This window comes from Carassius gibelio, chromosome A9 (genome assembly GCF_023724105.1).
Source record: "Carassius gibelio isolate Cgi1373 ecotype wild population from Czech Republic chromosome A9, carGib1.2-hapl.c, whole genome shotgun sequence".
In the NCBI taxonomy this organism is placed as follows: domain Eukaryota; kingdom Metazoa; phylum Chordata; class Actinopteri; order Cypriniformes; family Cyprinidae; genus Carassius; species Carassius gibelio.
The window spans coordinates 17,838,255-17,850,065 of NC_068379.1; the positions used below are offsets into that span (position 1 = coordinate 17,838,255).

Genomic DNA, 11,811 nt, shown 5'->3' on the forward strand with positions numbered 1-11,811 from the left:
GATAGGACCTTGTTTGACAAGCTGCTGGGGAAAGATAAGGTTTAGAATTGTGGCAGTGTTGACTCAGCAACCTCTTAAAGCAAAGCATCATGATCAATACATCATCAATCAGTGGGTTTAAAGTGTGACATGATGCCGACGAGCATACGAATACAGGGATTACAAAGGCGGCAAGAAACTTGCATGGGTAAGTGAAATTCAAGTGAAGAAAATGCAAAAGCTGTTCAAAATGATAGATTGTGATCTTGTCATGAAACATTGAAATTACCTTTAATCTGACCAATCTCAGAGTCTTCTCTGAACTCTTCCGTAGTTTTGTAAAACCTAGGCAATTTTGCCATCTCATAATTTATTTCCCTGTAGGTCTTTACACGCTTTAACCCACAGGAAGTCACTTTAATGAATAGCTGCCATAATCACACATGTACACACTAAAAAATGTTGGGTTAAAAATAACCCAACCTGCAACCCAACTATGGGTTGGTATAGCACCTTCCCATCTATGGGTTATTTCAACCCAACCCATTGGGTTAAAATCCTGTTGGGTTAAAAGTTACCCTTCAATTTAATGAACAGCGCTCTCCTCCACCCTCAATACCCATGGCTGAAGTGTCCTTGAGCAAGGCACTGAACCCCCAATTGCTCTCCGGACGCTGGATCTATAGCTGTCCACTGCTCCGAATGTGTGTTCACTTCTCACTGCTGTGTGTGTGCACTTGGACGGGTTAAATGCAGAGCACCAATTCAGAGTATGGGTTACCACACTTGGCAAATGTTACGACTTTCAAATAAAATGAACATTACATATAATAATCGAACAAAAAATAATCATAAAATCAATATATTAGCTGCTGGACCTACTGATGATAAATAAAATAAAGTTTTTTACTGATTACTAAACACAAAGTTTTTAAGGAGGAGACAGTGTGCAGAAGAAACTATTAAAGACTGTGTGTTCCAAAAACTCTCAAATGGGAACAGAGGGCTTTAGGTAGTAGATGTCATATACAAAGAAAAGTTTGAAACACATATTGACTGCTTGTAGTATCGTCTCCTGTTCCATCGCCTCCCTGTTTAAAATAATACAATCTTTGGAGGAGTTTTCCTTGTCACCAAGCACCAGGACATGTGGATTCTGGCTTGTCTTGTGATTCAAGTGCAGCACTAATTAGTGCCAACCTTAAAAGAATAATAATAATAAAAAAAAAAAAAAACAGTTCAGTTAACATGCATTGTGATGATATTTCATTGATACACTCACTTTACAAATAAGTTAATTTAACTGAGTTAAAAGCAATAGCGAATTTAAATAGGTTAAAGTGATAATTCACCCCAAAATTAAAATTATGTCATCATTTTTTTTTTTTTCAAAATATCTTCTTGGAACGATTTGTATTGTACAAAGTGTGTCTTATACAAAATACATAAAGGTGACTTGACTACACAGGGCACTGTAATTGTAAGTGTTGCTTTTACTTACAGGTTTAATGTCAATGAAGGACCGCTTCATTTCCGTGTATGATGTGCACACCAATTTTCCATTAGTGTGGTATGGTGCAGACAGTAGGAAGAGTTTAAAGACAATTTCTGCACGAAGGCCTTTAAATGAAAAAAGTACAGAGAAAGCACAAGTTGAAATGAAAGGAAGCTTTGTTGGACGGAATGCAACAATACACTTATTTCACCTCATTTGTCTTTGTTCATAATTTTTTTGAAGTCATAGGTCTAAGTAAAATTGAAAACTTATGTATCATTAATTTAAATAGGTTACTTACCTTGAAATGTTTCAATTAACAGGCAGAAATTCTATTGTTGCAATTTTTCCTTCATGAAAAAGTCCAATGTCTAAAACAGAAGTACTGAGAATGAGGAGATGCATCATGGTAGCTTGCTGTCACGTGACGAATTGAGCTCGCCCACCATTTTGGGAGGATAAGCTATCGGTTGCCAGGGGCAACAGTGTAAGAGCGATACAGAGACGGATACAAATTGTAACGGATATACTGATAGAAAATACGATAAATTATATAAATAAATACATATATATGATAGAGAAATTAAGAAGAAATGGAGAAGAATGCGGCAAAAGAAAAGGGTCCTTACAGGGAGAAACTTATTAACAATGCCAAACAGAGGTATTTAGAGAAACTGGCTAATATTAAAAACGGAACAAAGATCTAGGCTCTTTATTGCACTTACTTGGAAATAGTTAATTACTTGGTTTTTGGCATCAGTTATTACACTATGCTAGAATTCAAAAGCCTGAAATCCTTGGAAAGTTACAAGACATTCTGCTGCGGCTGGGTGCACGACTTGGTCATCTACAAGTCCCCAAACTGTGAAAACACCGTTGTACTGGCAAAGGTAAGTTGCTTCACCTTTTGTCAAGTCAAGTCACTTTTAATTATATAGTGCTTTTTACAATCCAGATTGTATCAAAGCAGATTAATAATATAACAATAAAAACAGGAAAATAACAAAGTTTGTTTCTGCTAACTTACAGCAGCTCTGGATCAAACAGTGATGGCATTCAGTTCAAATGAAATGCTTTTTCCATGTAGGGAAACGAAAAAACTGTAACAAATGGTTCCTACGGTTTCCACGACAATCGTGTGAGACACTAGAGCAGTTTTTTACACAGCAGTGTTTTCCAGGCATTCTAGAATAGTGCGACAACCTCCTCTACTACCAATGTAAACAATGAACTGTGCTGGCGGGTATCCTCCCAAAATGGCGGAAAGGGGAGGAGACGCGGTCTCTGGGGGCGGGGCTCTGTGTCGTGACGACATCTCCTCCTATACACAACAAACACATTTAATACATCACATTTAAAAACATGTCAATCAATCTAGCTTCATAAGAGAAATTGTTGTAATTATAGAGTATTATAATAGATGCATAACAATATTCAATATGAATAACCATTAAAGCACTTTTACTGTACAATTAATTAGTAGCCTACTGGTGCGCTAAGACGAATATGGCTTCTGTTTTACGCTCCCCTCTTAACGGGTGGTTGTAGGAGTAACGTTAATGTTATGTAAATTTGGGACACTGGTATAAATTTTCACTGAAAGAGCGGATTGCCTCACGACTGCGCGCTTTTCTTTCGTCTGGGTTTTTAACTTTTATAACAAAAAATTGCAGGTTCACTCAAACGATTCTCGCGGAGTCTGTTGTCTGTCTCATGACTGATGTGTGTGAGCTCAGCTCGCTCAGCAGCTTCATTCACTGGTCAGATCCCATAAATGGTCCGTGCGGCTTTTCTAGCTTAATTCTAATGATTCAAACTTTCACATTTCACCAGACATTTTTATCAACTTTAAATAATACTTGTATGAAAAGTTTTGCAGCTAACGTTAATCTTTTAATGTATTAAAGCTGGCGAACAAACATTCATTTACAATCGATCTGATTCTCTGAGGGAAACATACGGACTAAAGGCAATACAAACTTTTTTAACGTATAAAAAAATAATAATAATTAATGTATCAGACACATTACTTAATGTTATAACAGTTATATACATCATTATATTAACGATTATATTAACAGTTAGCCTACTTACCCTTCATAATCAGGCAGGCTGCCACTGATGTCCGCGCTGACTCTCTGACTGGAGCGTTATCATTTGAACCGGAGTGAAGCGGGAAACATATTTAACCCAACAGTTGGGTTATAACTAAAGATAACCCAACGCCGACAAAAAAAAAAAAAATGACCCAACAAATTTTAAGATAACCCAACATATTGACCCAATAGGTGTAACCCAACGGTTGGGTTAAAAAAACAACCCAACGTTTTTTGCTGTGTACAAGAGAAATGCAAACCACTTTGTTTCATACAGATAAAATGTTCCTTCCTGCATGACCAGATTCAATACAGTGCAGAGGAAGAGACAGTAGTGACAGTGATTCAATTAAATTGAAATGTTCTGTAGGCTCCTGTGTGGATGCACTAGTCAATATGAAGTGGGTATTTACACTGGATCCTTTTTTTTCTTTTTTCTTGATAAGATATGATCATTTAAACCACCTCTAATGATACATTTTACTATTACCAAAAGGAATGAATTCAAAGTATAGTATTTTAGGAACAGGAAGCATGAGACTTGTGGATTGAGCAACCACAAAACTCATTAATTTCCATATGGGATAAGACAGCATTTCACTGCCCAACATTAGTATAATCACAGAAGTGTTATATTTGCATATGGAGTAAATTAAAGACACATTTAAAGGGATAGTTCATGTTGTTTCAAACCTCCATGTCTTTCTTCTGCAAAACACTAAGAAAATATAACAAACGTTTTGAAATCTGTTTCATCCATACAGTGAAAATCAACTGGGTCCAGTGATTTTTCAGACCCCACTGACTATCAATATTTGGATAAAGTTAAGACATACTTCAGAATGTCTTTATTTTGTTCAACAGAAGGACAAAAGTGGCATCAGGTTTAAAACAACATAGTGTAATGTCAGAATTGTCATTTTTAGGTGAACTATGTCTTTAAGTGTAACCGAATAGCAAGTTGCTGAGTGATTTACCAGCTAAAATGAAGCCCAGAGCTTATGACCAAGAACAAGAGAGAAGGAAAGAGCTAATGGGTGGAAAAGTGAAACAGTTTACACTGTCTGCCAGTTTTTCCCCCACAGCAATCTGAGAGCCATTTGTCAAAACTAGAGGAAGAAATTCAACAGCACTCAGCAGCGCTGGTGATCAGAGATGATTTATTGAGTTGGTATCAATGCCCACTCACACCCAAGCATAACTGACACATGGGTAATCTCACGCTTCTGCCTCTACATAGATCCCCCCCCCCCATATTTTATATCTGGTGCTCAAATTATTGCAAAATCTCGATAGATTGATCAAATTTCAGGCTAAATAAATCATATATCCTCATAACATTCACTTCTGAGGAAGCTCATTTGATCAGCAAGGCCAAGTAAAGGTGGAAAAATGCTTCTGATTATCATAAATGACTCAGACAAAAATACTTAACAATTACATTAATAAAGTTTGAATTGTTCATGGGTGAGTGGAACAGAGAAGTCAAGAGAGAGAGCGGCATAATCTATCCGCCCTGCCGCAAATGTAATCAGATGACATGGCAAACAGGGCCAGGTGTAAATTTACGTAGGCATACGGAATGGCAAACGCAACAAGAGATGTTAATTTTACCGCAGAGATAAAGAGATGAAGTTAATTAAAATGCTCCGGCTCTAATCACTGGAGCACAGCCACTTTAAAGAGAAAAATACATGCCTTGTCAAAGTCTGTCAGCGCTGGAGAGAGAGGGAGAGAGCATGCTGTGCTCCTCTCTGGAAACTGGGAATGAATTATCTAATCAAAGATAAATTTGCTTGGTGAGCAATAGCCAATCAGATACTCAGATGGTGTGCTGCAGAGCTAAACGCTGTAGGAGGTGTGATACTTTAATAAGCTCATTTGAGCACATCAGAATCCATCAGAATGACAGCATGCTTTAGATATGAATGCATGAGAGGAGCCATTGAAGTTGGTTACAGGTGTACTGCCTTATTATATTTCTGTGCCAGGATTTCAAGGCACCTACAGTAGCAGGTAATTTCGAAATATAATTTTGTAGATAGGCATGACTGTAGAAAACTCTACATTTGCTTAAGGTTGGAGACACAAGGAGGTAGCAAATCACAAACTATTACAAATTGTACACACACACACAAACATATACATTCACTGACATTAAAACTCTCAGACAGCAGCAGTATAAAAAATAAATGTTAAAAAATTGTTGAAAATTGAACATTGAAATGATTGCAATACTTTTTCTAAGGCAGAGAGAGAAATACTTTGTACATTTTTTATGCATGTCATCAATGTGATTTATTATTATTATTATTATTATTATTATTATTATATATTTTTTATATATATAATTGTCATATGCGTTTAGAACTTTTATGATTATAGATCTGTAACTGTAGAATTCAAAGTTTGCATTTTTTTGTGACATAAAATAAATAAATAAAGCCATCAGTCCACAGCAAACCTTCTGTAGGTCGACAAGAAAAGGAATCCTAAAGTTGAGTTATGGCTAATGACATATTTGACATCACATATTTTGCTTACAGCTGGATGAAATTTTACACATAGTAAGGTAGGTGATTGTACGCTTATGATTAACCACATACTTCCTGTTGAATAAGACAAAATGACATTAAATCAGTCTAGGACAGAAAATGGGAGACCTTAAGATTTCTTACAGCCAAAGTTAATACATTTATTTCATAAAGCGCAAAAAAACCTAAGAGTATTGTTCATGGCCTTGTCACGTATCTCACATAAGGTTAGTGAGGTGGTGACTTTAAGATGAAAGCAACTCAATTCACACATGTATAAAAAAAATAAAATCTCTCATTTTTTTCTCTCGTCTAAAAAAAACTACTCTCTCATTTATTATTTCTGCAGAAAAACTCTAGGTAGTGCCAGGAATTATTCTATATTATGCTTTTTGTTTGCAGTGGCAAAAAGCCACATGGAAATCTCTCAAGTATGTGAACGTGAAGCTAATGTGTACTTTTTTAGCCAAAGCGCTTGACAGAAAAGCAACCCAAATCAACCTTTTTATCCTCAGTGACTATTGGATGTTACAGCATAATCCAACCTAATTCCATCCACCAAACAACTTCACCCCATGATCTGTGCCTGTGAGATTGTCTGGTGACACTCTCAATGAACCCAACAACGTCACAAATCTCACTTAGTGCTTAACCCCATAAAATGCCACACACCAGCTGGTGGGAGCAGACATTTAGGATCTGTATGTCTATCAGGAAGATGAGAGTGTGAAATGCTCCAGTCTCTCGGCCTTGCTCAAGATTGCTGATTCCCCCATTCATTCTATCGCAATATCACCTCTCTGAATAGATAATCATCGCTGGACGCTGACGCGAAACCCTCGCTGAGCGGAAAGGAGATGAATACACTTTTATACCTGATGTGTCTCATTTCCGTGATTGTGTCAGTCAATGAAACAATCAGCAGCTGCTGCTCTAAGCCGCATTGTTCTATTCAATATGCTCTGTGAGTCATTAACTGTCCACAATCGCCAGTTTTAACAACTGATTAATGTTTTACTTATTCAATGCTGTAATAGAAAAGTGACAGACTATCAGTGAGCTGACCTCTCCATGCATAAATTAAAAACTACTTTTTGATTTAGAATCAGCATTAGTGCTTTTCAGCTGAATACTTTGGATAAGACCAATTCCAATAAAATGTGGACCTAAACTTATTTAACATGAAGAATATGAAGTGTTTACTTTGAACACAACCCCTTTTAAATTGTCAATTGAGGACTATAGGTTACTGCTTTAATGAAATAAATAAAATAAAAAAATAATAAGGAAGGAAAATGCATTATCTCGTTTGAGGTAGGCAACAACAAAATTATTGTCAACCACAACTTTAAAAGATAGATTGAAAAAAAAAAAATGGTTAGAAATAAACAATTTCCAGGCTATAAAAGGCATTTTTTTTTTTTTTTTTTTTTTTTTTTTGCCATAACAACACAGATTTTTATTTATTTGTGTGGGACATATTTATGACGTCACTGGGATTCAAAACCATCTCATATACATGGCATTCAATTTTGTTACACAATTCTACATTAGTACAATTCATACAGTACAAAGGTAATTTATGTCCATGTTGAGAATTTTGATAAAACCCTTTACCTTTATAATAATATGATTAATAATAAATATTATTATTGTTTTATTATTGCTGTGCTGTTTCTACTGCTAACTTGTATAAGGTGCCTTTTACAGAACTGTCACATAATACAGTCCATGATACAGATTTTTCTCTCCATTAAATGAAAAATCATGTTGTCTCAAAAAAAAAAAAAAAGAAAAAAAAAGAAAACAAAAAAAGTTTATTCTGTATCTAATGAAATGAAAGGAAAAATTGTATATACTTTTTTTTCTGATAGCTTGACTCTATATTTTAGGCTTTTTAGGAAAACTCATTAAAATGATTAATTATGGTAATTAGTACTATTTCTGATAAGTTGCTTTTCATGTTTTGACTGCAAATGTCACATATGTATTTCTGGAATTGCTCACAAGACAGTGTTGCAGTCATATTTACCAATGACAAATGATTTGTGCTGCCCATCAGTCCATTTTCTTTTGCTGCCTCAATTTATTTTATTTCAAAGTCCATGGATGAAATAGCATTTGCAAAACACACAAATTTCACATAAAAGCATCTTAAAATTTGTACCTTCCTGCCAAGATTTTTTCCAGATTGTTGGAAAGTAAGAAGGGTTTGACTCAACTTGCTGTTTTACCTGACTTCTTTTCAGCATGAGCATTTTCCCATTATTCAGAGCCTTCAGTACGTTTTGGCAGTGCTAAGCAATACTGTACTAGAATGTCTGTTAAAGACAACTCATTAACACATAATGAATGGGCTTCTTAGGAAGAGAATGGGAGATAGCGAATGCATTGCGGACACTGGCATCATGCTAATAATTCACTTTCATGGCTGTGAACACACTCTCTTCTATGAAGCAGTTACGAATGACGTACTGCTGTTTTTCAGTCAAACCTAGAACACAAACCTCTAACAGGGTCCAAAATAATTTTTTTGTCTCACCTACAAATGCTGGGTGAATTGAGAATAGTTTACCTGCCATAAATAATTCATATCCATACAAAACTGTATTTTGCATGGTCTCAGACTGCTCTGTAATCATTAGGCCGAAATTAAAAGCATTTCACCTGGGGTAAGGAGAAAAAGAACTGGACGGTTGCTCAGTGGTCCACAGTCCTCTTTACAGATGAAATAAAATTTAGCATTTTATTTGGAAATCAAGGTCTGGAGTCTGGAGGAAGACTGGAGATGCACAGAATCAAAGCTGCTTGAAGTCCAGTGTGAATTTTCTGAAGTCACAGATGATTTGGTGTGCCGTGGCGTCTGCTGGTGTTGGTCCATTGTGTTTAATCAAGTCCAAAGTCAGTGCAGCCATCTACCAGGAGATTTTGGAGCACGTTATGCTTCCATCTGCTGACAAGCTTTGTGGAGATGCTGATTTCATTTAGCAGCAGGACTTTAGCACCTGCCCACAGTGCCAAAACTACTTCCAAGTGGTTTGCTGACCATGATATTACTTGGCTTGACTGGCCAGCCAACTCACCTGACCTGAACCTCACAGAGAATCTATGGGGTAATGTGAAGAGGAAGATAAATAACACTCTGACAAACAATACAGAGGAACTGAATACCGCTATCAAAGCAACCTGGGCTTCAATAATGCATCAGCATTGCCACATGATGATCGCCTCTATGCCATGCCGCATTGAAGCAGTAATTCATACAAAAGGAGCCCCAACCAAGTATTGAGTGCATCATTAAATCTGCTTTGGAGATCTTAAACATTTCTGTTTTTTAAATCTTTATTTATTTATTTTAATATTTCTTTATTTGTTGTTTTATTGATCTTTGAGAAAATAGTTTTTGTTTTTTAAATGAGACCATCATAATTAAAACAAAACAAAACAAAACAAAAAACTCCTTGAAATATTTTGGTTTATGTGCAATGAATCTTTTCAATTGAATTACAAAAAATAAATAAATACATTTTCCATGATATTACATGATTATGCACTAGTACTCCACATTTCTAGTCATATGAAAACCTTGTTCGTTAAAAACACCATAATGATTATAGAAATGTGTTGCTAAATGTTCTTTGTAAATAAATAAATTCTTAAGATATTAAAAGTTAAAAGATGTTTTATGGCATGTCCCTCCATGACAGCTTAGCCCATATAGTGGGATGACATACTTTGCTATTACCCCTGTGTTTCTAGCAATAACAATGGAAATGTTACATTGTTAAATTTCTTTACAGAAATTGACTTTCAGACATAAACCTATGCTGAGAAATATTCACTGTGTCAAAAGTGTGACAACTAGCCCTGCCTATAAAATGTCAATTGCCTGTAGTGTGATCTAAAATATTTAAAATATTAATAGCAGGTCGACCCCTATTGCATGGTTCCAGACTGAGGAACATGTTCCAGCATTCACTCTCTACACTTCAAGCATGATTGTCTTTCCAGTATCTCTTTACTTTTCTGCACTGATTGTCATTGCAGTAGAAAAGCTGTATGCTTCTGAAATACCCTGTTGCTCTTATGTAAGCATATCTCTCTCTCTCAGGTCTCTCCAGGGAAAACACTACAGGATTATTGGTCAGGCCAGGGCATAAGTGCACTTACATTTCTTTTTAGTTTATGTTTATACTTTATATATTATATGCGAATAACAGCATTATAATGATTTCTGAAGGATCATGTGACACTGAAGACTGGAGTAATGGCTGCTGAAAATGTAACTTTGCCATCACAGGGATGAATCACATTTTAAAATATATTAAAATAAAAAACCCTTATTTCACAATATTATTATTTCAATATATTACAAAATATTTCATTTTTTTTCCTACAATAAATGCTTCCTTGCTGAGCATCAGAGACTTATTTCAAAAGCATAAAAATTAACAAAAAAATCAAAATCAAAAATAATTTTACATACCAATTTAATACGCATTGTGTATCTGTTTTGTCTTTACTTGTTTTGACTGAATTTCCCCTGAAATACATTTCTAACTATAGCTTATTATGAGTAAACGGTATGAAAATTTGCTTCTGGCTGGTCTTTAACTGAACTGCTCTCTGACCTTGCATAAAAACACTCTTTATCCCTCACCGTGTGCCATTTCATCACCTATCCATCACTCAAGCCCATGATTATGCTCGTAATTTTGATTTGTCGGTTGCCATGTTACCACATGTCCAAGAGAGCAGGCATGGACTCCATCTAGAGATGGCTGAGTCATTCCCGCACCCATTATATACACACGCACACATTCTGACTGTTTATGCAGTGAGGCTTAGGCAGATGTCACACAAGAGATTCATTCTTTTTATCTTGCTAGATGGAACTACATTGTCTGTTTTGTCCCCTGGGAGTGATAATGTACTGAAACCTTAACAAATAACTGTGAAGTCGCTCTAAGATATTTAAATCTGTTACTTTTGTATCACTCTTGACCCTAACCATCATGCACAAATATCTTCCCTTTGACAGAGTTTCGATTTATCTCCTTGTGGTTTTTAGAGTAATCTTGGTTGAGTGTTCGTGGAAATGACTGTTGCATTGCTGACAGGGGAAATTAAATGATCGGTTTGCAACATGATCCTTCTCGTCTTTTGGCTGAACAGGGCGATATTTATCATTAGGGGTAATATCAGGACACACAGCACTTAAAGTGAAATTAATTGGAGAGTGTCAAATTCTTGGCAGATGCTCATGCGCAGACATTCGGTTTGGCAGCAGTGGAATCTAAATCGCTTATGACAGCTGAAGTGGTGCTGGTAGGTTCAAACCTCAACACCCAGAACATCTGCCTGTTTGCTTGTCTGTCTGAAATGGTGTGTAGTATTGGTGAGCTCTTCAAACATCAACTATAATTAGCCTATTCAATTAAATTCAAGTTTATTTGTATAGTGCTTTTCATGATACAAATAGTTGCAAAACTTTACAGAAAAATGAAGTTTCTACAATACATTTAATAGTAGCTTATCAGTAGGGACTGTCAGTTAATGTACATGTGGCAGAAATGTGCAGGACAATCAAAGACATAATTAAGCAGACGATGAACAATATTAACAGCAATTATTATATGTTGCAATCAAACTTACAACAAAATGTGGTAGTTCTGTATGTTGTTTCAGGGTTGGCATCATCTGAGTT

The 11,811-nt window shown here is 35.8% G+C and overlaps 1 long non-coding RNA gene across 1 annotated transcript; it reads right to left on the reverse strand.

Annotated features, from left to right (window-relative positions):
* Positions 1-688: 688 nt before the first annotated feature.
* On the reverse strand, positions 689-2,790 carry LOC128019368 (uncharacterized). Its single transcript, XR_008185120.1, has 4 exons — positions 2,502-2,790; positions 1,776-1,845; positions 1,481-1,599; positions 689-1,179 (listed from the first exon to the last, which is right to left on the reverse strand). It is a non-coding gene; the product is annotated as an uncharacterized LOC128019368 (long non-coding RNA).
* Between the last annotated feature and the right edge of the window lie 9,021 nt (positions 2,791-11,811).